The sequence below is a fragment of the Manis javanica genome, chromosome 7 (genome assembly GCF_040802235.1).
Source record: "Manis javanica isolate MJ-LG chromosome 7, MJ_LKY, whole genome shotgun sequence".
NCBI classification, from domain to species: domain Eukaryota; kingdom Metazoa; phylum Chordata; class Mammalia; order Pholidota; family Manidae; genus Manis; species Manis javanica.
Window position 1 is genome coordinate 21,051,604 of NC_133162.1, and position 24,348 is coordinate 21,075,951.

At 38.7% G+C, this 24,348-nt stretch overlaps 1 long non-coding RNA gene across 1 annotated transcript in view; it reads left to right on the top strand.

Moving 5' to 3' along the window:
- Window positions 1-6,848: 6,848 nt before the first annotated feature.
- Window positions 6,849-24,348, top strand: part of LOC140850565 (uncharacterized) — a 135,590-nt gene continuing 118,090 nt past the window's right edge. Inside the window, exon 1 of the long non-coding RNA XR_012133504.1 lies at window positions 6,849-6,943. This is a non-coding gene — a long non-coding RNA (uncharacterized lncRNA). The remainder of the gene's footprint in view (window positions 6,944-24,348) is intronic.

Consider the following 24,348-nt stretch of genomic DNA (forward strand, 5'->3'; position numbering starts at 1 on the left):
CAACCAGTTACCATGAAAAAAGGTGGACAAGTCTAAAGTCAGAAACAGGCTCCCAAATTTCCTGTATTTAAAAGGAATATTATACGAAGAATGACACTGTAGTTGGAAGTGATTAATTTGCCCTTCTCTGAGTCACCACCCAAGGGAACTTATTTGAATTTTATTATTGTGCAGACTCAGATTTGTTAGGATTTGGTGGGATTTGCTTTGTCAGAAGTTTCTAAATTATGGTGCAGCCACTATGGAAAGCAGTATGGCAGTTCCACAGAAAACTAAAAACAGAAATATCATATGATCCAGTAATTCCACTTATAGGAATTTACACAAAGGAGACAAAAATCTCTGATCTGAAAATATATATGCACCCTTATGTTTATTGCTGAATTATTTCCATTAGCTGAGATATAGAAGCAACCAACGTGTCCATCAATAGATGAATGGGTATACAAGATGTGCTACATATACACAATGGAATATTATTTAGCTATAAAAAGAAAAGAACTGTCATTTGTGACAACATGTATGGACCAACAGGGTATTATGATCAGTGAAATAAACCAGGTAGAGAAATACAAATACCAGATGTTTTCACTTACATGTGTACTTTAAAAACAAAACAAAACAAAATAAAATGAACAAAACAGTAGTATATTCAAAGACACTGAGAAGTGACTGGTAGTTACCATAGGGGAGGATTTGAGGTGTTTGGATAGGGTGTATGAGAGGGATAGAGAGGCACAGAATCTTAATCATAATATAAGATGATCATAAGGGTGGAAGTGTAGCCTGGAGAATATAGCCAATGATTCGGTAACATCTTTCTATGTTGATAAGTAGTAACTGCACTAGTTTGGGTGAGGAACAAAACATAGATGCAATACCTTTCAATTAAAAAAACAAAAAGCTTCTAATATAGAGTTGAAGATTTCTGATCCCCAAACCTGAGCCTCTACCTATAGCCCCTCTAAGCCAGTTGATTAAGAAATGTATGTGGTTTTATCAGTTTTGAAATGATTTATGTTTCTAATATTGATATACTAAATGACCCTTTATACCCTAAATTGATAAGTGAATTAGCCATTCAAATTCTTCTCTTTTCAGGCCTCACTGTACGTTTCTAGTTCGGGAGACAGGATATCACATGCAAATTGATAGTAATAGTATTTCACGTTGTGTGAAGTATTGAAGACAATAGTTCTGACAGCACTGGTTGTCCTCTGTGATAAGTGAAGATTTCCCAGAGGAAGTGACAGTTAACTGTGTGTTAAAATAAATAGGACTTGGATAAGTGGAAAAATAGGGTAGTCCTGGGAAGTGGTATCTCATTAATATTAATGAAGAATCTTAAAAACACAAAGACTTGTTTGGTGGTATAACACTTTTTCTTGTCTCCAATCAAAAGTTGGAGTCTATTCCGTATCCCTTGAACATATCCTGGCCTGAGTAACTTGCTTATAAAAAATAAAAAATGACAAAATGATGCTGCATGACGTCCAGGGATAAATTATAAAAAGTGGTGTTACAGCTTCTGCATAACTGTCTTTTATGGCATAAGGACTTTGGAATCCTAAACTGCCATGTACAAACTCTGACAACATGAAAGCCACCATGATGGGGAGACCAGATGGAGAAACTACATTGAGAAACATGGAGATGCTACAGAGATCCAGCTCATTCAGCCCCCGGATCTTCAGGTCTTCCCAGTTCATGCACCAGATATGGGAATGAAGAAGGCTTCAGTGAGTCACCTGTCTTAAACTGCATGAGAAGCCCAGGCAAAGAATGCCTAGAAGAATGATAGTAAATGCTTGTTGTTGCTCATGTCTCTAAATTTGGGTATATTATTACATAGAACAGATAACAGAAATGAGAATAGTGACAGGGTCAATATTGCTGGAGAAAAAAATCCTGGGGACAAAAGTGAAATAAAAGTAGAAAGCATTATTAGACCAGAGAAACAAAACCTTGAATGTTGGGCTGAAAATTCAACCTTATCTTTTTGACAAAAGCAAAACATTTGGCATCGTCAGAAAATAATTCTGGTAAGTACATGCAGACCATGACTTGGAAAGAGGTGTCTGAGTCTGGGTAAGAACATTACTGAAAGCTCTGACTCACAAATGGCACAATGAAAACCCTAAAAGAGTGGAATGATGGAAATGGAGATAAAGAGATTGATTGTAAACTCAAAAAGAACATCCCCAGTTTGCTGGCACATCAGATATTCCTGCCTTATTCTTATGTTTTTATCCTTATAGTGCCTTCCACATTCTGACACACGGTAGGACCTCAACACATATTTATGGGCAAGAAAGGAATCATGGCTTAATAAAAATTTTTCTGGATTAAGACAGGAAGAGCATGATTCTATTTTTGGCTTCACCGTTTACTGATCATGTAAAAAGTAAACTCCATGGGACTAATTTTCATCTATTGAAAATACAATGACACTGTCTGCCTCATAGGCTTGCTACAAATGAATCATCTTCCTTTTAATCTCCCCTTAGCCAGTTATATCAATATCCATGGCTTCTGCTGCCTTGTATAAGCATAGCCTTTTAAACATACATCACTAACCCCAATCTGTCCCCCTAATTCAGACCTATAGACCCACCTAACATTTCTATCAGAATGTCTACAGATAACTCAAAATAAACATGTCAAAAATGAAATTGGTCACCTCCTTATTCTGATATCCCCATTACCACCACAGTCTAAAAAAATGGTCTTTCAAAGGATCCATGACTTAATCAAAATAAATAAGCTTTAATGACAAAGTCTGGCTCCAGTGAGAGAGTATCAGAAGAAAAATATTTATTTGAGAAACAGTCTGGCATTACTTACAGTTCCCACCATAATAACTAGCTATCTCTTCTAACTAAATTTAGGTTTGCCCAAGTTACCTCTTAATCCCTGCATTTATTAAGTGTTTATTAAAATGAATGAATTAATGAATGAAAGCCTGAATGTGCCTTACACATTCAGTGTATACATGTGTTACTGATAAATTTAAAAGTTACCTGCACACATACACATATGTGAGTCCAACTACAGCTGAATCAGCTGCATCCCAAAACAAACAACAAAAAGTGAAATAAAATATATAACCAGGATGGCTAGTGATACCATAGACTGCATAGGTGTTTGTGATCATAAATTCATTTTCTTTTGTCTCTAAAATATGTCTTAATTTCCTTTGCTTTGAAAACATAAAGCACCTGACTACCTGAATGTTTATTCAATGTAGGCTCAATGCATTCTTTTCATAACAAGGAATGTGGAATAAACTATAGTTCCTCATTCTAGAAAAGCAAGTGCAATGGAGAGTTTTGAAAAGTTTTTTCTCTTTAGTGACTGCTTTTAAAATTATTCATTTATTTTTAGGAGCCTGAGCTGATTTACCTCTGGCAGGTTTGGAGGTAGCCTGGGCAAAAAGCCCAGGTTTACTGAGGGTGACTGGGAAAATTTAGGCTGATGGAAAGCAGAAGCCAAACTCTATAATCTGCATAAAACGAGGCTAGGCTTGTGACTACCAAAGATGCCACCTGTTTTCTAAGATCCCAGACTTGCTTCTGTCTTGCTTTTCAGACTCTTCTGTATATGAAAGTTTCAGATGTCACCGATTCCCAGGAATAAGTCGTATCATGACTGCATGATAATGTCAGCTACTTCTGCACCCCATATATACCATAAGTGAAGTTATTGCTACACCCCGGACCCTTAAAAACCCATTCTTCATTTCCTGGTTAAAAGATCCAAGGTCATAATAAAAAGATAGGAGGTTTTCTTTTTACTAGTAGAAGGAGAAACTGATATTTATGTAAACCAAACTCATTACCAAAACATATTTAAGCTCAGTTAGAAGCAAATATTTACCAGAGAGTCATTTAATAACTACATTTAGAAAGTTTTATTTATTTGAAGAACTAAGCATAACCTTTAGCTTCACCTACTCTTAGGTCACCAGAAGAATGGGAAAATATGGAAAAATAGTGATTGCACATATTAGAGAATGACAAGAAGGCAGCAAAAATTCAAGGCCAAGGAAGGAAGAGGCATTTTGTTAGAGCTGTATTTCAAGATTTTATCCTTGGGGCATTCCACATTTCTATGGTATACAACTCATGTAGTAGACCGCAGGCTTATTGGTTTGATGTGGTAGAGGGCACAGACTACTGCTGTCATAGTGACTGGAAATTGAGAGAATAATACTCAAAAGGAAAGAGCCACAATTGGGGGAGCCTCTAAATTTGCATATGAATTCCTGTCAAATCCATAACTGACCTCTGGATTTCATGCATTGGGGAAAATCCAAAAAACCCAGTAGGAAACAATAACTACAAAGCTGGAAAAGCTGAATAGAACTTTCAGCTTCTCACCACTATAGGTGGAAGAACAGAAATTTGGAGTTTGATTCCTACTAAATTAGGTAGGCATGGTAAAAACATTGGGCTTTCCACTGAAACCCCAGGATTGCTAACTAAGTTTAGGAATAAAGGCTGGATCCCAGGACTAAGAATTCACCATAAAAATAAGGGCAAATCTGAAGGAAAAACACACACACACACACACTCTTACAATGTATAAACTTAAGAATGCACAATTTTAATGTGATTAATAATTTACTTATTTATTAGAATAGAAACACTCTTCTGAGGAAGATAGCTGAAGACAGAGTATACATTGTATCATTTAAAATGCCCAATATACAATCAAATTTTTCTAGGATTGCAAAGAACCAGGATAATTGTAGCTAAGATTACAAGGAAAAAGCATCATGATGCAGGTGTTATATTAGCAGAAAAGAAAAGATCTCAAGGTGAAAAAAATAGATAAATTAACTACTTGTAAATGAAGTAAATAGAATGTCTAGGATCTCAAATTAAAATGTATGAATTGAAAAATGTATTGACTGAGCCAATTGAACAACAAAAGAAAACAGGGTCAGTAATAATAAAAACAGATCAGTAGAAAATACTCAGCAAGAGTAAAAAATAGATAAGCAAAGCCTCAGTAACCATGAGATGATATACAATGACTTAGCATATGTGTAATAGGACCCATGGAAGGGGGGGAGTTGTGGATTGCTTATTAACAGTTATGATATTTATCACTAATACTTATTAAGCACTGAACATGTTCTAGGCATTATGCGAAACCCTTTCATATATAATATCCCATTTAGTCCTCTTATCAACTCCATGTGTTAGGTATTCAGACATGCCAGTTTCATAAATGTATAAAATGAGACTCAGAGAACTTAAGTGGCTTTCCCAAATTCCCTCAGAGATAGAAAAATCTTATTGCCACACATATCTTAAGTCTGCCTAAACCCACACTTGTGTTCCTAACACATCTTACCTTCCAGTAATAAGTGTATGAAATATTTCAAATATTCTAAATCTACCCCTACTGAAGTTTTAATGGAGATTTTATTCTTCAGACTCTCCTGACTAACTGAAGAGGAAATGTTTCAGGCATCATATCATAGCAACATTTTAGAGATTGAAAAAAATGAAATGTAGTGTTTCAGAGCCAGTTTGTGTGAGCTTACAAGAGACAACTGTACACATTTCTCTCCAGGTGTGCATGCAGGTGCATCAGGCTAGTAACTTGAAATTGACATGGCAGAGTGTTTACACTATGGAGATGGGCAAACGCTGCACATTGCAGCTTCCCCCTGCCATCACACTTCCTCACTTCACCCCCTCCGAAGATCCAGTGATAAACATTTGTGAGCATACCTCCGACATGTACCAACATAGCACTGAATCCTCTCTCAGTGACTTGAATTAAAACCTATTTTTCCATGAACACACACTACAAAATTAAAGACAAAATATATATTCACATGTAGCATGAATCAAGGGCAGCAGATACATGGTATCTTCAATTTATTTTCTCTGTATGTATAGGCTTCACTTTATCCTCTTCATTGACTCCATTCTCAGACAGGCTCTCACTTTGTGATTAAAAGATGACTACGGAAATTCCAGAAGGAAAATAAATTTTAAAAAAGCATGGTTATCCCAGTGATATCCTAAGATTAGTTTTATTGGTCACAGCTTAGTTCCCTAACTACCTGTGTATCGAATTTTGTGGCCAAAAGAGGTTCAAGCCTAAGTCACATGCCTCTTTTAGGAGCTAGAAGTGGAGTCAGCTCTACCCAAAGCACACCTTGAGATTAGAGGAACTGCAGTTCCTCCAAGAGAAGTGAGGGCATCTTTACCAAAAAAGGAGGATTCCAAGTTGCATGGCTAAAGGAATAGCAGACTTCCAATACTCAGCATACACATGGGTATTCTATTTTAAATGGTGTGAAATAAGAATTACATTATTTCCCAGACCAACACAGGGAATAAAACTGATAATACCTCTCCAAGATTACAGACTTTTGGCCTTGCTACATTATGCAGGTCTTTTATGCCCACAGGAGGCCTCTCTGATGTAATACCTTCCTTGCTATGGAACAAATTAAGTAGGATTACAACCAAATTTCTTAGTAGCTGACATTTGTCTACATAGTGCCTTAGATGCTGAGTGGCCATCTAGCACAGTCCCAGAGCAGTGGATGAATGACACTCACCTGGATAAAGGGTGAAAAAAAGAAGAAAGAAAAGCAAGAACTTTATTTGTCTAATGTTACAAGCATATTTATACATAAAAGAGCATGAGTTTAATCTGTGGGTTTTTCAAGTGATCTGGGATTTAGCATAAGAAATAGTAAATGCAATGTGAAGCCTTGTGAAAGAATGTGATTCTATGTTTTAGTCTTATTTAAAATGAATGAGGCTGCCAGTTCCCATTTCAGCAACAATATTTTATAAAGCTATGCTTTGTAGGTTGATCCTGCTGCACACATGGATTACTAGAGAGGTACTGCTTGGGTTTCCAGAGCGAAGGAGCACTCCTTGGAGACATAGTTAAAGAGGCAAACGGACAGGTAAATCTCTGCTTTCAACTTATTTTCTTCTTTTTCGCTTTGCTTTGTTCTTTGAATAAGGTTACATTTGCTGTCACAGATGCTTCATTCTGCCTTGAATATGTTTACAATCCATTCATCCAAAGTAAAGCTGGTCCACGTATTCCCAGACCAGAGTCTTGGGGGGGAACAAGGATTCTTTTGGTCAAATGCCTGTTCAAATGTCACTATTATAGAAAGATATGTAGAGAAAGACATATATCTATATCCCGGCTCAAGATGATCTTTTCTCTAACACAACAATGCACTTTAAAACTTTTGTACTACAGACCTTGCCCTTACTACTTTCGGACACACTACATAAATTTGTATGCCCTTCCCTTCAATACATCCTTTAACTCTCCATTAAACTAAACCCTATTTGTTGCCAGGCAGCACATCTGGGGAAGTCTCTCCCTGTGCACTAGGTGAGACTTCAATCTGGATGGGGCAGGGTTCTTGACTCTGAACAGGAAAGAATTCTCAAACAGGTTGGACAAGTGTAGGTAAAGAAGAATTCATTAAAGCAAGAGCAGCAGCTAATGACAGCTGCTTTGCAGGCAGCAGAGAGCAAAGAAGAACAGAGGGAGAAAGGGAAGTTTTTTGAATTTCTGCATAGGGCAATCCCTTGCCAACTCCTAAAGCCAGGGTCACCTGGCCTCCAGTATCTGCTTGAATCTGCATGGCCTGGAGACTAAGCCCCTTACCATCCCAGGACTGGGGAGAGCCACAGAGCACTGGGTGGAGTGAGATGGTTTTGAGAACTTCCCAAAGGCAAAGAAAGGAGATTTGGGGGCAGGCTACTAAAAAGCATGACTGTACAGCTGCAGTCCTGTCCGGGTCAGCCGGGAGATGGGAACTTGCAAGCCCAAATCAGAGATCTCAGCAGCCCTTCCCTCTTTGTTTGAAGTAAGGCAGAGAGAGTGAAACTTGTACTTAAGTCTAGAAAATAGAATGAAATAGCAAAGTAACAAAGACTCGTACCACTGGAAGAGCACAGAGACAAAACTCACTAAGTTAAGCGGAGAGAAGTTTTTATTTAAGGCAAAAAGTGCATACTCAAAGGGGACTGTGGGTAACCTCAGAGAGGAGACACACTTAAGGGCTTAGGATTCTGTCTTTTAAGGCTTTCGAGAATGGGGCAAAGGGAAGGGGTCAGGGGGTTTGTTAGGCATAGGCTTAACTTGTTCTCATGATGTCTATCTCTAGTGAGAAACATTATGTCACTATCCATAGTCTGTCCTCTAGATATTCTGTAAGATAAACTTAACACAAGGAATTTTTTGATACTGTTCTTCTCCAAGATTGTTGTTACCTTCAAGCAGTGGGGATGTATCATGTAGGACTACTTGTCCCGCCTTAAGATAGGATCGGTTTTTGTCTGATTACCATAAAATATGTTAGAGGTCTTACCCAACTCTCCAGTTTTTAAAATGGAATCTTAGCCTTAAGATGGAGTCCTTTCTGTTCCTACTATACTATTTATATCTTGGGATTTTTAGGAAAACTAATCATGTTGCTTGTCCCATGTCTTTGCCCGACTTCACTGTATTTATTTTGCAATGTCACATTTATTCATATCATTCCTTTCCCTGCCACAAAAATCTTTATCCTTCAGACATCAGTCTAAATACTGTCCACATTCTAAGACCTGTCTCATATCTTATACCTCCTTCCCAAATTATCACCATTGTTGGGGAGGAAGAAATTTTCTTACCCCTTGAGGTTCTTTCAGCTGGTCTAAGAATCAAATTGACATGAGACAGATTAACAGGAGAGAAAAATCAAAGTTTAGTAACATACATATGAAGAAGCCATAGATAAGGGTTACAAAACAGCCAAGCAGAATGAGGTATATATGTCTCATCTTGAACCAAGGAGGAGAGGGTAGGGGTCTGAGACTTCAAAGGAAAAAGGAAGCAATTCACAAGAATATGAAAAGAGTAAATGTTTGGTAAACAAAATACTGATGGGCCTCCGAGAAACAGTGAGGGAGCACAAAGGAATTTTAATACTCTTAGCCACATCCCTCCCTGTCTACCACCCCTAGTTTACATCATAATGTGGCTTTCTAAGGTGATAGCTCTCTTCCTGGAGCATCTAAATTCTTTTTATGCAGTTGGGGGTGGGAGATCAAAGTTTCTTTCTGATTCTTTGGGGCTTCGATGGTTTTCAGCTCACCTGCATGTCACAACCACACACCATGGGTTGCCCTGCCCTTGGTTCCTGCACCATCTACATTCATTGGCCCGTAACTGAAACCCTGTATCACTTATCATCAGCATAATTCATTTTAATGTTTATTCATGGGAGTTCTTTTTTCTTATGTATTTCTTTGTTTTGTTTTGTCTTTTACATTTTTGGAGCCAGAGCAGCCTCTACACTCCTAAACAGCTGGGTTCATGACTTTGCATCCCTCTTATATTTAAGTTTATAGTAACACTTGCTGCTGTAGTAACCCCAATTCTTTCCTCATATGTTACCACATTTTTCTAACTATTGATTTCTTAGTTCTCAAATTCCATGTATTTCCATAGTATATAGGGGATATGGAAAAGTACATATAAAGACACATTCGTGAGATTCACTCCTGAGGTTCCAATTTAGAAAATCTTTGATAGATTCAGGTGAAAGGGCAAGCTCCCAGATTCTATTTTAGCCAATTGGGACCCGGATCCTATTTCACCCAATCGGAGCTTAGTCTCTCTCCCCTCCAGTCAGCAAGAAGTACACCCACCACCCCTAGACCCTGCCAATTGACCAAAGCCACGACTCATCACCCCCACAACTACCCCCAGGCACAGCCAATCAGCCAGAGCCACGGCCATCACCCCCCCAAACCACCCTGGAAACCCATAAAACCTTTGTTCTGGGGAAAACGCGCTCTTTCTCTGGCACCTGGCCACCGTGTTGGCACGGGTGTGAGGCTGAGCTCGGGCTTGCTCGAATAAGGGCTCTTTTGCTTTTGCATCCGTGTTGGCTCCGTGGTGGTCTCCTTGGGATTCGCGACTTTGGGCACAACACAGGGATTTTGCTTTTATTTAACCCAAATTATTTTGAAGCTAGAGAGGCAAGACTGAATTTTGAAAAAATGTTTATGAGGAACTTTTAGCTGATTCCTTTCAGAGTACACATGAAGCATTAGTAAATACTTTCTTAAGAAAATGAGAACAGCTCTGATCACATGGCACACAGCCCTCAAAATTCTAAGCATTAAAAAAAAAAAAATACTAAGACTGAAAGTAAAAGAGATTGCTTCTAAGAATGTGAAGTTTGAAGACACCTAGCTGCCTTTGTGCCTGGAGATGCTGTAGCTCTGGGGGTAAGGAGGTTCCTCATCTGGGACAAGTTCCCTATGAATCCAAGGATACTGAAAAAGGACAAGGGGAAGGGCAAGCACTTCCTCTCTGGTCCCCAAACAGCAAACCTGCTGTGTCCATCCCTCTGGCTGCAGCCCTCGCTGTCCTGCCTGCCCCTTCCAGGGGGTGAGGGGGGACTCCATGGGTAGGTCCCTGGTGACTGGCAGGTACCAGACCAGTTATGTACCAGGAATGGAGAGGAGGAGAGAATGGCCATTTTTTCTTGAGCCCTTGCCCTGCCTCCACCAGAGGCTCTACCACTATAAACACTTATTGTTATGCAAATAGGTTAAGACCAGGCAGGAAAATTTGGAAATTGTGGGTGAAAACTTCCATTTACCCCACAGATGCTGAGTAACCCAGGTTCCTTTCACAAGTGAATTTTCCACGCTGGTGATTCCACAGAGGAAAGCCATATACTTGGGTGGCCAGTCAGGTGTGCAAGTGTCATCAGCTGGAACAGAGGCTATCATTTACCTGATAAATCATGTCGTTTGATTCTTTCATTTTTTATTCAATTGCAGTTGTTGCTAAATGGTCATAAAAGAATTCAATCCTATTCACAATCAAAATATTTTTGTATAATTGGGGGGTCACCTGCATATTTACCAAATAAGCAGCTTTGGGGTCGGGCAGGATGTTGTGCTATTGGTGGCTCATCCAGTGCCCATTAACAGCTTGAGAGAGGTCTTCTCTTATGAAGTTCCAGAAACTGGACTAGGGAGCCATGAGAGACACAGAGGTAGAGCTGAATGGCATGATAGGAACAGTGCCATTTTGGTTGCAGAAAGCATGGGTTCTAGTGCCTAATCTGTCTGAAATAATGATAGCTAACTTCATTAAAACTTTTCTCAAAGTTTTCCTTCGTTTTCTCATTTGAGCTTCACAATGATGTTGCATTGTCCATCTTGCAGCCAAAGAGACCATCTTAGGATTAAATGATTATGCAGAGTTTATAAGTGATAAAATGGAGATTTGAAGCAGCAGGCTGATTCTGGAAATTTCTCTGTAGAAAACATGGAAATTCCATGGCCAGGATTCTCACCTGATCTTAATTTCACCCCTTGTATATGTGTAATGAAGTAATACTTAGCCTGCTGCCACATATCTACTTGCATACTCATTGGCAGTAAGCTATTTATGGCCAATGCCACTTTAAGAAGAGTTCCGCCCAGTGTTAGGAGCAGAGGGAAGCAGCAGAACCTTGTGCTAAGAAGCCAGAGAGTGGAGCCTAGAAAAGAGGGAAACAGCAGAGTCCCCTGCTAGGAAGAGAGAAGGGAGTCTAGAGAAACAGCAGGAGACAGTGAAATGGAGCCACAAATAGTGGCAACGGCTGGGGAGCAGAGGCTGGAGCCAGGGCAGAGGCTGAGATGGGTGGACAGGAGTCTAGGGCTCGACCTACTGCTTTGAGAATAAAGCTTGGTATGAGCCCCTTTTTATCCACAGTGCTCTGTTGCCATTACTTGGTCTCAGCAAATTCATAGTGAACTTGCCCAGAGCTGAGGACACCCTCTGTCCAGAGCTACATTTTGTGTAAGTGGTTAAATGGAGTTTTCAAACAGGCAGGCTGATTCTGGAAACTACTCCAAACCACTGAAATACTGGAACCCATGTTAGGAATCTCAGATAACTTAATCTATACACATTTATAATATAAATTATATATATATGCATATGCCAGTTTTGTGTATTGCATAAGATTCACTTATAGCTCGATTAAAAAAGAATGACAAATGAATTCAAGATAAGATTAAATGGACAATGTCCAGACAGGTAATGTGGAGCATATAATTATCCTGTTCAAATGACTATGGAACATTTCTCTCTAGTCCTCTGTTTCTATGTGGAAATACTGAGATAAAATTGCAAGGTCTCTCAATATTTCTTCCAGAATAATATGTGAAATATTTGACTTTTAAAAATTAGCTAAAAAAAGCTGTGACAAATAGAAAATCATATCTGTAACCTGCTAGCTAACCTGAGTTCTATGCATTATACAAATGTAGTATTATTAGTAGAAGTAGCCTTTTTACCAGAACACTGCAGCAAATCACTTAGTTTACCCAGATCACTGGTATCTTGTATCTAAAATGGATCTGAGTGTAGAAATTTGCACCATATATTTTCTTAAAGCCTTCAACTCTCATTCTGAATTTTCAGATTCTATATGAAAAATCATACTCTTGATTTTGAGCAATTTACATTTTGATTGCAAATATAGAAAACACATAAATAAAAATGTTTTAATTTTCTTTGAAAAATTTACAAAGAACATTCCCTGTTTGTTAGAAGAAGAAGTAATTGGAATAAGACTTTTAAAAAAGTTTCAAAGGGCAGACAATTTTCAGAGAACTATAAGGATAAAGCAATTGAAATTCTAGCAGTGGGAGTACACTTGGCAAAATTTAGGAAACAAGAAGCTAGGATTCTGGGACCTGGGTCAGAATACATAGCGATAAGGGAGAGAAGACTGAGCAAGATAGTTAATCTATACACATTTATAGAAGACTGAGGAAGATACACCTTTTCAAAAAATTGTAGGGTTTTTGAAGGAACAAAAAAGCAGCAGACTCACAGAACCCGAGAATAAACTAACAGTTACCAAGGTGAAAGGGACTTGGAGGGGGATGGTAAGGGAGTGATAAGGGGGAAAATGGGGCATTATGGTTAGCACACATAATGTGGGGGGGGGACACACGGGAAAGGCAGTATATACAGAGAAGACAAGTAATGATTCTATAGCATCTTACTACACTGGACAGTGACTGTAATGGGGTATGTGGGGGGGACTTGATAATGGGGGGAATCTAGTAACCATAATGTTGTTTAAGTAATTGTACATTAGTAATATCAAAATTTAAAAAAAAAGGAAAAAAAATTGCAGAGTTTTCCAATGGGAAAAAATGGTTAAATTTGTTCTTTATACTTACAAGGATTAAAATTAGCATCTGAAGATAGCTTTTGTTTTTTTCAAAGAGTACTTCTCAAACCTATGAAGCCTATCCAAGAGATAAGTGAGTTCCTTGTTACTAAAAACATCTGAGGAATAATGAGGCTGCTAGAGAGGGATTTGAGCATTAAAAGATGGGGTGAATGCAGTACTGGTGCACAAAACTGATCATCAGGATTGTCTAGGAACATGTGTAAAGATGCAGCATTAGACAATCTGATTCACTAGGTGCAGGGGGAGCCTGAACTTGTGTTGGGGGCAAACAATGCTGTTACTGTGTTATAGACTCCTATCATAGGAACCAGTGGACTAAGTTCTCCAAAGCTCCTATTTCAGAGTTAGGATTCTCTAAAAGAGCCTTAAAAATGTTTACCTTCTATTGTGCACACACAGTGTGCAATGGACTTTGATATTTGTATTTCATTCATTATCTTTTCTAATGCTTGCCTCATCTCATGGAACTGGTTGTCCTTTATAAAAGAGGAAAGTGATACTTTTTTGAGCTTATGTAGTGATGAAGTAGAAAAACTACTGTACATGCTTGCTGAATGCACACTGCGTTGTGCCTAAGAGTAGAGTTACTCCTGGAATCGGGACCTCAGAAGAAAGGAGGTGTCTACAGGTAACAACTGTGCAAGTTTTGAGCAAAGGCTGAATAGTCCTTTAACTAGTCTCCCAAACCACCCAAGCACTAAGTATTTTCTGTAGTATCTGAAGTTTATTCAAGGGGCAGGGATAAAAGGGAAGGCGAGTGCAACAGAAGAGTCTAGAAAAAAAGTATTTTCCAAATGAAATGAGTTTTATCTGATTAATGCTATGGCTTCCTGCCCAAATTCAATGCATTTCAGCACTTAGAAGCACACAGAATTTTCTCAAAAGTTGCTGAATGAGGAGGAATGTGGTGAATATGTATAATGAACCCAGTAACACAAACACCATCAGGGTAACCAGTTTCAGAGGGGCAGTGTCTGTGGTATTATAAACTTCAATTTCTGTTGCTTTCTCAAATTCATAAAGGCAGCATGGGCACTTTGTGATGATCAGATGGCTCGATTCATGTCTTTAGTTAATTTTTTCCCTTTGGGATAGGAGAATAGAAATAAATTCTGTCAATTTTTTTCAATCCAAACCAGACCAAATTTTGCTAAATTAAAATGATTCTGGATAAGCAAAGGTCAATCAAGTTTAAGGGCTCTTTCTTCATTAATAAAAATTCAACATCCAGTTTTGTTGCTTCCAGCTTTTTTTTTTTTCTAATCAAATGGAGATGCTGGCAGGTGCCATCACCAGAGCCCAGGGAGGAATGCATTGCATTACTAGAATCATAAGCAGCTGGGGCAAGAGCCAATTATTATATATATAGTATATATTCATTTAATAGCATAATAATTATATACTGTTTGTAAATAATACCATTTACACTAGAGATAATGACTTTTCTGGAAAAAATTAAAGGGCAATTGTATGACACATTTATGCTTCCTGTAGCTCTGGGCCAGAGGCTGTTCCAAAGCAGGTTCTTCCTGCCTTTCACTGATGTATGTCACTGGCCCAAGTAAGCTTTGGAGTTCTCCACTCAAGGAGCTAGTAGAGAAGGTAGTACTCTGCTGTAGGTACTTGTCCCACTTGGCCAGTCGAGGCATCCACAGCTTTTGGGTCCATTTTTGCACCCAACCCATGATGGGATAGGTGGCTATTGCCTTTATTGGGGATGTTCTGCCAATCGGCTCCATAGCCAGCAAGATGTGGTACATGACAGCCAATTGTTTCTCTATTAAGGTGTATTGTACCTTTGTTCTTTTCCAGAGTTAGAATCAGAATCCAATAAGTTGACAAGTTTATTCAAGCCATTGCTAGAGAACCCAGCCATAACCATCTTAAGTCATATGGACATCCAGCTCACAGGACCTTGATGAGTCTATTACACTCAAGGCTTGCACAGCCTTAACTGCCAATTTTGCAGCAATAAAAGCAGATATACATGTCTCATCCCTATCCCACATGACACCCTTTCATAGCAAATGATATAAGGGCTTCAGAATTTGTTCCAAATGTGGGATAAGCACTCTCCAGTAGCCTAAAAGGCCCCAAAACTCTTGTAATTGTGCCACAAAGTTGGAGGGGTAGGCCCAGACTTTATCTATGACTGCTTCTGGGATAACTTTGGTCTTGCCTGACTAACCAATCCCCAAGAATTTGAGTGAGAAACCAGGTCCCTGAACCTTGGTGCTGTCCACAGCCCATCCTTTCTCCTGTAGATGTTGCAGCAGTCTAGGTGCTGCACATTCTAGGTTTGTAGGAGAATCAGACATGAGCATGATACCATCAATATAATGGTACAGTGCACAGTTGGCAGTTTCTCCCATACTGACAAGTCCTGGGCTACAAGTCCATGACAGATGGTGGGGCTGTGGAGGTAGCCCTGTGGAAGGACAGTGAAAGTCCATTGTCATTCTTCCCACATGAAGGTAAACTGTTCCTACTTTCCAGTGCTATGTCAATAGAAAAGAAGGCATTAGCAAGATCTATAAGATTATGATATGTCCCTAGTTCATGACTGAGGGTGTCCATAAGGCCTGCAATTCAGGGGATGACAGAATGCAGAGGGGATATGACTTTATTCAGTTTCCATAACCCAGTCATATGCCAGATGGCCTCCTGGCTTTGTTACTGGCCACACCAGGGAATTAAAAGGGCTATGGGTGGGCTTTATAATACCCACCTTCTCCAATTCATGGAAGGTTTCTCCAATTTCTTTTTGCTCTCCAGGCAATTTGTATTGCTTGGTATTAGTCACCTGCTGAGGCATAGGCAAAACTATGGGCAGATGCTTAGCATGTCCCCTCAGAACTGTCTTCACATGTATCCTCAGTCTGAACTCACTTGCAGTGTTCTGTAACCATAGGCCCTGCAGGATATATATCCTCAAAATATCATTGGTAATGGGAGAAATATACACAGTATACTCCTTTGAGAGTATATACCCTATTCCCAGTGGAATTTGGGCTTTTTTCATTCTGATAGCCTTACCTCTGTATCCATTTATAACAGTGAGGACCTTGGGAAACTGATCAGGATTGCCATAAATCAGTGAGTGTTCAGCTTCTGCATCTACCAGAGCCACGACACATTGTACAATCACTGGGAACCAAGGGTCTGCTATTTCAGTGTGTGGTTTCCAGTCCCCATCTGGTTCCCCAACATGTGAGCCTTGACCCTCCCCTCAGTGAAAACTTATCACCCAGTCATCTTCCTGTGCAGGTTCTGGTAAGGCCATCTCACTCTCCAGTAGGAAGTCTTGCAGACACAGAGACCAGACTTGTGGCTCTGTTTCTGGCCTCTGCTTCTTGGTCCTCAGCAACTGAAACCTCTGCTCCAGCTTCAGATATTGCCACAGCTCCAGTAAGATTCTCTTTAACTTCCCATTCAATATCTCTTTGTCTGTTCCTGCCTTTATTCAATCAACCCACATCTGGGTCCTCATGACCTTCACAGAGCCCTTTTGTCTATTCCTCTAGGTAGTGGACTACACTCCCTTCCATGCCTGCATTGTATCAACCTACCCAAAATCTACCCCAGTACAGATAACTGCATTTATGCACTGCCCTGTGTGAGGGGCAAGAATAGCCACTAGGGGCCAAAGAGGGATGGAGGAGATGTTTGCAGCACCATATCCCTCATCCTGTCCCTAAACAGCTCCTCTTCTTGGCCATGAATTACTGGGGTATAAATGACATTTTTCATGCCAACTCCTGTAATGCCTTTTGGAGCTCTGCATACATCTGCCATTTAATAGGGGAAGATGGTAAATCACCCTGATTGGGCCATCCAGTGGCAAGTGCACTCATAAGCCATTCGTGAAGGGATTGGTTCCCTGAGGTCTGATAGGCATTTTGTAATTGTTGCCTCATGCAGGATGAGTTGTCCGGGAAGCCAGATTTCCCATTTGTAACCTGGCCAGAATAATCCCATCTGCCCCCACATCCCAAAGCAGCAGGAGCCAGGCCGATTTTGGCTCCAAGGCCTTCTGCTGAAGCTGGGAGCCCAATTCACCAGCTCTGCCTGTGTATAAGGGCAGAATGTAGTGTGCTCCATGACCTGGGAGGAGGTTGGACCTCTCCTGGAGGGACCTGCAATTGCTGCATCTTTATTTTCTTAACTGCTACCAGGCAGGATTTCAACAGAGGTGGGGTTGATGCCTCTGGCACCACCTCTGCCTCCTTGTTTTCCCCTGGCATATCCCCTGCCAGTTCCGGAGCTGACAGCAGATGTCTCACTGCCCCAAGAGTGCTTCCATCTCAGTCACCACTACATCCATTGCCTTCACAGAGCTTTGCAAGAACCCCACCTCAACTTAAACAAACCTTTTACCTCACCCACCGCGCTCAGAGCTGCGTTCTCATGCCTCCTCTTCTTGTCATTCTCACAGGAGTATGTCCTTCTCCTTCATGGCCTTGATACTGTGAGAAATAGTCAACCCATGGCTCCCACCACTGTGTGGGCATCCCATTTCTTTAAGGATTTCCCAATCTTGTGGAGGGCCTCCACCATTCCTGAGGCATCATCTCCTCCACCCAGTCCTGGGAAGGGGCCCACTCCTCTAGGAGAACCACCACTTCATGCCCCGTGAGGAACACTCAGGTATATCTTTATTCATAGAGGCAACCTGCAGATTTGCCACATCTGTAGGGGCAGCCCACTGAAGTACCCCTTCCACAAGGGCAGCTTGTTTCATTTTTCAGTCTTCAGTGAATCTTGCTGACTATGCCAAAATGTAGCTCTGGTCCAAAGCGGGTTCCCAACTCTGGGCAAGTTCACTCTGGATTCAGTGAGACAAAAATGACAACAGAACGTATGGGGTAAAAGAGTTTATACGAAGCTTTATTCTTGTGATAGCAGGTTGAGTGCTAGAATCATGCCCACCTCTGGCAAGTCTGCATGCAGCAAGCTTGTCTCTGTCTCTGACTCTGCTCCACGTTCTGCCTCCTCTCCAGAATCTGTGTTGAGCACTGGGCAGAACTCTTTATATAGCAACACAGGCAATAATAGCTTATTGCCAACATGTGTGCAAGTGTGTGTCTGCAAAGTAGCCCAGGTATTACATCGTTGCACCTGCACAGTGAGCAAGTAGATTAGGATCAGTTGAGGATCCTGGCCCTGGAACTTCCATTTTCCCTACTCTTACTCAGGTGTTTTGTGTTCTTCAGCAGTAAGACTATAACAACAGCAGATGTCAGATGGTTGCTGAGACAGGTATGACAGAATTCTTGTTAAGAAACAAAATTTAACTAAAGTTTGAATATCTAATTGGCTTTATTAAATGATTCATGAATTGGGCAGCATACTGTTTAGCAAATCGAATGTAGCTCCATTGAGCTGGAGGAAACGAAAGGTTTTTAAAAACAGAGAGGGTGGGGGGAGGAAGTTGTTAGCAAACAGTACATTGTTTTAAGTAAGGTCACCCTCCTAAGGAGAAAAGAAGAGGTCTATCAGAGAAGTATCTCTAATGTTGACTAGGAACTTCCTGTTTGGCTGATTAAAGGTTACATTTCTGGGGATGCTGAAACTGCTGTTAGGTTAGGTATTAAGTCTTGGTTTACTGACGTGGAACCTTAACATAAGTGATTCCTTTTGGAGCCTGTGGTTTTCTTTTTCACATTCTTTAACCATGAACTGGGTTCTGTCACATTGTCTTTGTAACAAAACATTTATAAAATATCTAGAGAGAATACCTTCAAATCTTGTCAATAAATACATGCTAGATGGTGTAGAAAGTAATTAGCAGTAGGAAACTCTTTAAAATGAGGAAGTAAGAATATTATTAAAAGATAGAACTAGGACATTGAAATGTTTAAGAATTTAGTTGAGTAAAAATCAGTTTGAATTGGGCACTGCCAAACCAGAAATGGTTAACAGTGCTCCAGCACCAATAGCTAGGGGACAGGCTTTCACAGAGAAGAGACAGAAGCAAATCTAGGAAATTGTTTGATTGGCTGTGGCATAAGTGGTTGCATTATGCAAAAGCCTGGATGGCTCTTTGTGATTGGTTGTCCAGGTTTACATTTTTACCCTTGAGGCATTACAGGCTTCGGTTTTGGTTTGCTTACATAGGCTGTTAGAGCATTAAAATAAATTCAGTGGAATAGCTTCCTTGTTTAATAAATTTAACAGTGTATAGTAGTAGACATCTAGAAGACTTGTTTCAGAGATAAGATTTGTACCTTTTACTATGTCAAGTAAATATCACTGCTCAGCTGTTTGTTGAACTGATTTAAATTTGGAATTTGATTAGGCATAGAAGTGAAAAAGGATTATTAGGCATAGTGCCTATATCAGGGGTAGGCAAACTGCTTCTCAGGGCAAGCTGCCTGTTTTTGTAAATAAAGCTTTATCCAAACACAATCATGCCCCTTTGTTTACATATTGTTTATATTTGCTTTTGTGCTTTAATGACAGAGTTTGAATAATCATATCAGAGACCACATAGCCTTCAAGTCTGGAAATCTGTTTATTCTCAGGGTCTTCATAAAATGTTTGCTGACACCTGTTACACATATTTATAATCACCAATAGTAAGAAACACAAAAGGAGGTTTAAGAGTAGTTAGCAGGTAATGCTATCACCATAAGAAAAACAAAAAAGAGGGCATAAAATATAGATTATATGTTATCAGTATTAAAATATTCTTTATATTTAATAAATATGGAAATTTTGAATTTTTTAAAACATACTAGATACTAGATTATTTAGTAAAGTGTAATCCTGTAAATGATCTGGAAGAAATAAATAACACTCAGATGTTATGAAGGAAAATGGATAATTATCATCATCACTTTTTCACACATCTTGAAACTGTTTTACGAACAATAAAAAACAGATCTATCAGAATTGTGTATTAAAGTTCTGTCAGGAAGTTAAAATTTCACCAGCTATTTCAAAGGGCAAATTTATGACAGGGTTTTTAGATGGAGAAAGGGCAGACTAGAGCCTTTTGATACTGGCAGTCAGGATGTGTCTGAACAAACTCACAGACTCAGAGAAACTCAGAGTTTCAGGATTCTTAGCCTCAACCAAATTCATCCAGCCATTCCCACCAATTTTCAGAAACCTACACCATCTCTATCAATGCCTTAATCATCACGTAACAGACACAGCAAATCTGTGAATTCAATTTATGCTATAATTCTGCAACCCAAACTATATTTTCAGTGTAATCATTCTAGCTGATATAAGGAATTAGAGAATCTTTCAAGAACTTCAAAGATGTACTCTAATTCCTCAATAATGATTTAAGTTAAGGGTTTAAAAATCAGAGCTTGTGATTTTTCTTTTTGTAGCTCTCCAGTGCAGTCACAAATAGCCAAACTGCTTCCATAGTTTTTATAGGTATTACTACAACCACTACAGTGAAGACTTTACTCCCTATGTCCCCCAGAGCTTGTTCTTAGTAAGGAGATCATTACATTCAAACTTATAGTGAACCTCAATACATTCACCTACATTCTGCTACAAACATTTTACTATATATACTTTACTAGTCATCCATCCATAAGTCTGTAACTTAATCCATCTTATTGTTGATGCATTTAAATAAATGCCATATATCATTACCTGTCACTCTAAAGATTCACTAACTAGAGTATAATACTTTTTTAAAGCTTCCAACCCCCACCTTTTAGATTTACGTACAATTATATAAATGTTAAGTGTCATTTTGACTCAACCTTGTATATTTAATTTGTTTCATTGTTTTAAAGTATACTATGAAATACTATGATTTTTAAATATTAGTAACATCCTGTGGTCTTGCTAAAAGCATTTACTTGTTCTAGCAGTTATTTTACAGGTTTTAAACTGTTCATGGAAATGGTTTATTAATTTTATTTCATTTTCTCTTTTTCAGTGATATTTTACATTTATTTATTTCAATTATTGGGACCTCCTGTGTGATGTTGAATAGAAGAGAGAGGGATCATATATGATTTGTTCTCAATCTTAAGAAGAAAGCTTTCAGTATTTCACCATTCAGTGTATGATGTTAGGTATCGGTTTTCTGTTTAAAATATTGAGGAAATTCTCTTCTGATCTTAGTTTCTGAGAGCTTTTATAATGTATAAATGTCGAACTTTTCAAATTTACTTCTGCAAACATTGAAATGATCATATGGTTCAATAAACTCTTGCCATATTTCTTATCATTAAGTCATTCTGGCAATTAATTCTCTTAGGTCTATTTGATTGTTTGAAAAATTCTTTACTTGATTTATTTTTGACATTTTTTTTTTATGACTCTGGAACTCTGACCAGGTAGCGTTTTGTTCTTTGCTTTTCCCCACTTTTCAATACTTTAAAACTTTAAAGATGTTGCTTCTATTTTCTAGTTTGCCCAAGTTCTGAAGAGGGATCTGTAGTAATCCATGTATTATATTCTTCTGTATTTTATGTTTCTTTTTCCTCTGGCTCCATTCAAGGTTATTATTCCTTTAGGTTTGAAAAATTTGACTATTATATGCCTGTTACGTCTGTTGTGTTTAGTTTGATCTGTTTTCGGTTTTGTTGTGTATATGGGTGCTTCAAATTCTCAGTAGGGATTTCTGAGCTGCACGGATCTCTGGCTTGTTGTAATTAATTTTGGAAAAGTCTTGGCCATTATCACTTCAAATATTTCTTGAACAAACCTCTTTCCCTCTTCTCCATTTGGACTCCAATTATGTATGTATTAAATGTAAGATATTGTTCCATGTTCTGTTCAGTAGTTTCTTGATTGTTTTTTCTTTTTTTTCCTTTAGGTATTTTTTTTGTGGGCCTATTTTCAAAGTTGCTTATTCTTCCTCTATTGTGATCTGATTGTTGAAAAGTCTTTTGAAAACATCATGTATATAAAAGAAATGTGTGTGTGGGGGGGGGTATTTCTAGCATTTTTAATTCAGTCTTTTTTCTTGATTACTCTTGTGGTAAGCAGAATAACAGCCACTCAAATATGTATATAATCCAAACCCTAGAACTGGTAAAAATATTGTATTACACGGTGAAAGGACCATTGATGGTGTGACTAGAGTTGAGGCCTTAAAGTAGGGAGAATTTTCTGGATTACCTGGGAGGGTCTAATCTAATCATATTAACCCTAAAAGAAACTTTTTCTGGCTGGAGGCAGAAAAGATGTAGCAGAGGTGAAATCAGGTACAGTTGAAGTATGAAAAGGTTGTGACACACCAAATGTTGTTGGAAGATAAGAGGCGGTAAGTTGGTGAGCAACTGAGGTGGTATTACTGAGATAGGAGGGACTCCTGGCTGACAGTAAGGAAACAAAGATCTCAGTCCTATAACCACAAAGATTTGAGTCTAAACATTGTCTGGCCCTCTATTTATTTAAGTCTTAAGATGTTTTACTGGAGTTTTGTTGTTTTCAGCATCCAGATCACAAATATATTGCAGGGTTATAACAAATCCATCTTTTTCTTAGTAATGTAAATGGTATTTTAAAAGAATATACTTCCTAAAAAAATTGTTTTTAGAGGTTGCCCTTGAGTTTAATGCACTGAACATATTTATCTGATTTTCAAGTATTTTTATATCACCACCCAAGTTGCATAAAGTCCAATACAAATGAATTCTCTCAGTAGTTGTATGAGAAAGTTATTTCCCTTTCCTGTAGGCATAGAATTCTGCTCTGTTGTGCTATTGTTTTTGTGTTGTTTTTCAATTCATCACTTTAAAGATATTTCATTTCCTTCTCCCTTGCATTGTTTCATACAAGAAATCTTCTGTAATTCTTTTATTAGTTTCACTGTTGGCTACGTGTCTTTTTTTCCTTTGTGTGCCTTCTGTCTGACTTTTGTTTCTAGCAGTTTGAACAGGATATGCCTGGAATGTAGTGCTCTTGGTATTTGTTCTGCTTGGTATTTTCTGTGGTTCTCAAGTCTGTTGTTTGATGTCTGGTGTTAGTTTTGGTAAATTTTCAACTATTATTTCTTCAAATGTCCTTCTGTCCCATTTTTCCCCTTTTCTTCTGTGATTCCAGTTGCATATATTTTAGATCATTTGGTATTGTTCTGTATATGCCTTGATGTTTTATTCTGCTTTCTGTTTCTCTTTCTCTGATTTATTATTTCAGTTTGATAATTTCTATTGACAAATCTTCAACTTCACTGATTCTTTCCTTTGCTGTGTGAGCTCAACTGAGGAGCAGTGGAAGGCCCTGTTATTCCTGTTATGGTTTTCATTTCTAGTACTTCCATTTAATTGTTTCTAATAGTACTCATCTCTCTGCTGAAACCACCTATCTGAACCTAGGTGTCATCCAACATTTCCACTAGAATCTGTATCATATTGAGCATAGTTATTAGAAATCCTATCAGATAATCCAATCCTACCTTCTGTGTCACATATAAGAATATGATTCTGATGATTGGTGTTTTTTTTTTTTTGGTCATGCTCGTTTTCCCCATGCTTTTCATACCCTTTATATGTTAAGACATATTGAAAACAAGATTATTTTGTGCGGGACAGTAAAGACTGAGATAAACAGCTTTTAGGCCTGGAAATGGGCACATTTCTTTGTTCTTTGTGCTTGGTCTTTATTGATGAGTTTTGATTGAATGTCATTAGAAATTTCACTGATATTGAGATTTTTTTGTTGAGTGGTTACTTACAATACATCACATTCTTCAGTTCCCTGTCATTATTCCCTTTATTTAAAGAGGTGGCTGATTTGCAAAGTTTTTTTTTTTTTTCCAATGCTGCCTAACATTGGTACCGTGTCTTTAGTCTTGAGAGTGGAGCTACTGTGGTCTTACTCCTACCTTGTCTGTAGTTCTGAACTCGCCATTCATTCCTGCCTCTCCTCTAGGATAGGGACTCTTATTTCTGTTCTCTTCCCTTGGTTACAATGGGGTTTCACCAGGTTTTTTTTTTTTTTTGTCCTTCTCCACACAGATTAAGGCTTTTTTTCCCTTGAAGAGGATTTTTTTCCTCTACTTGAGCTCCTGGTACCCTCTCTCTGCTCTCTATCATAAAGAATACTTTTCTTCAATTGTTTTCCAGTCTTCTCTGTGAACAACCAATGAAGTTCATGGAGAA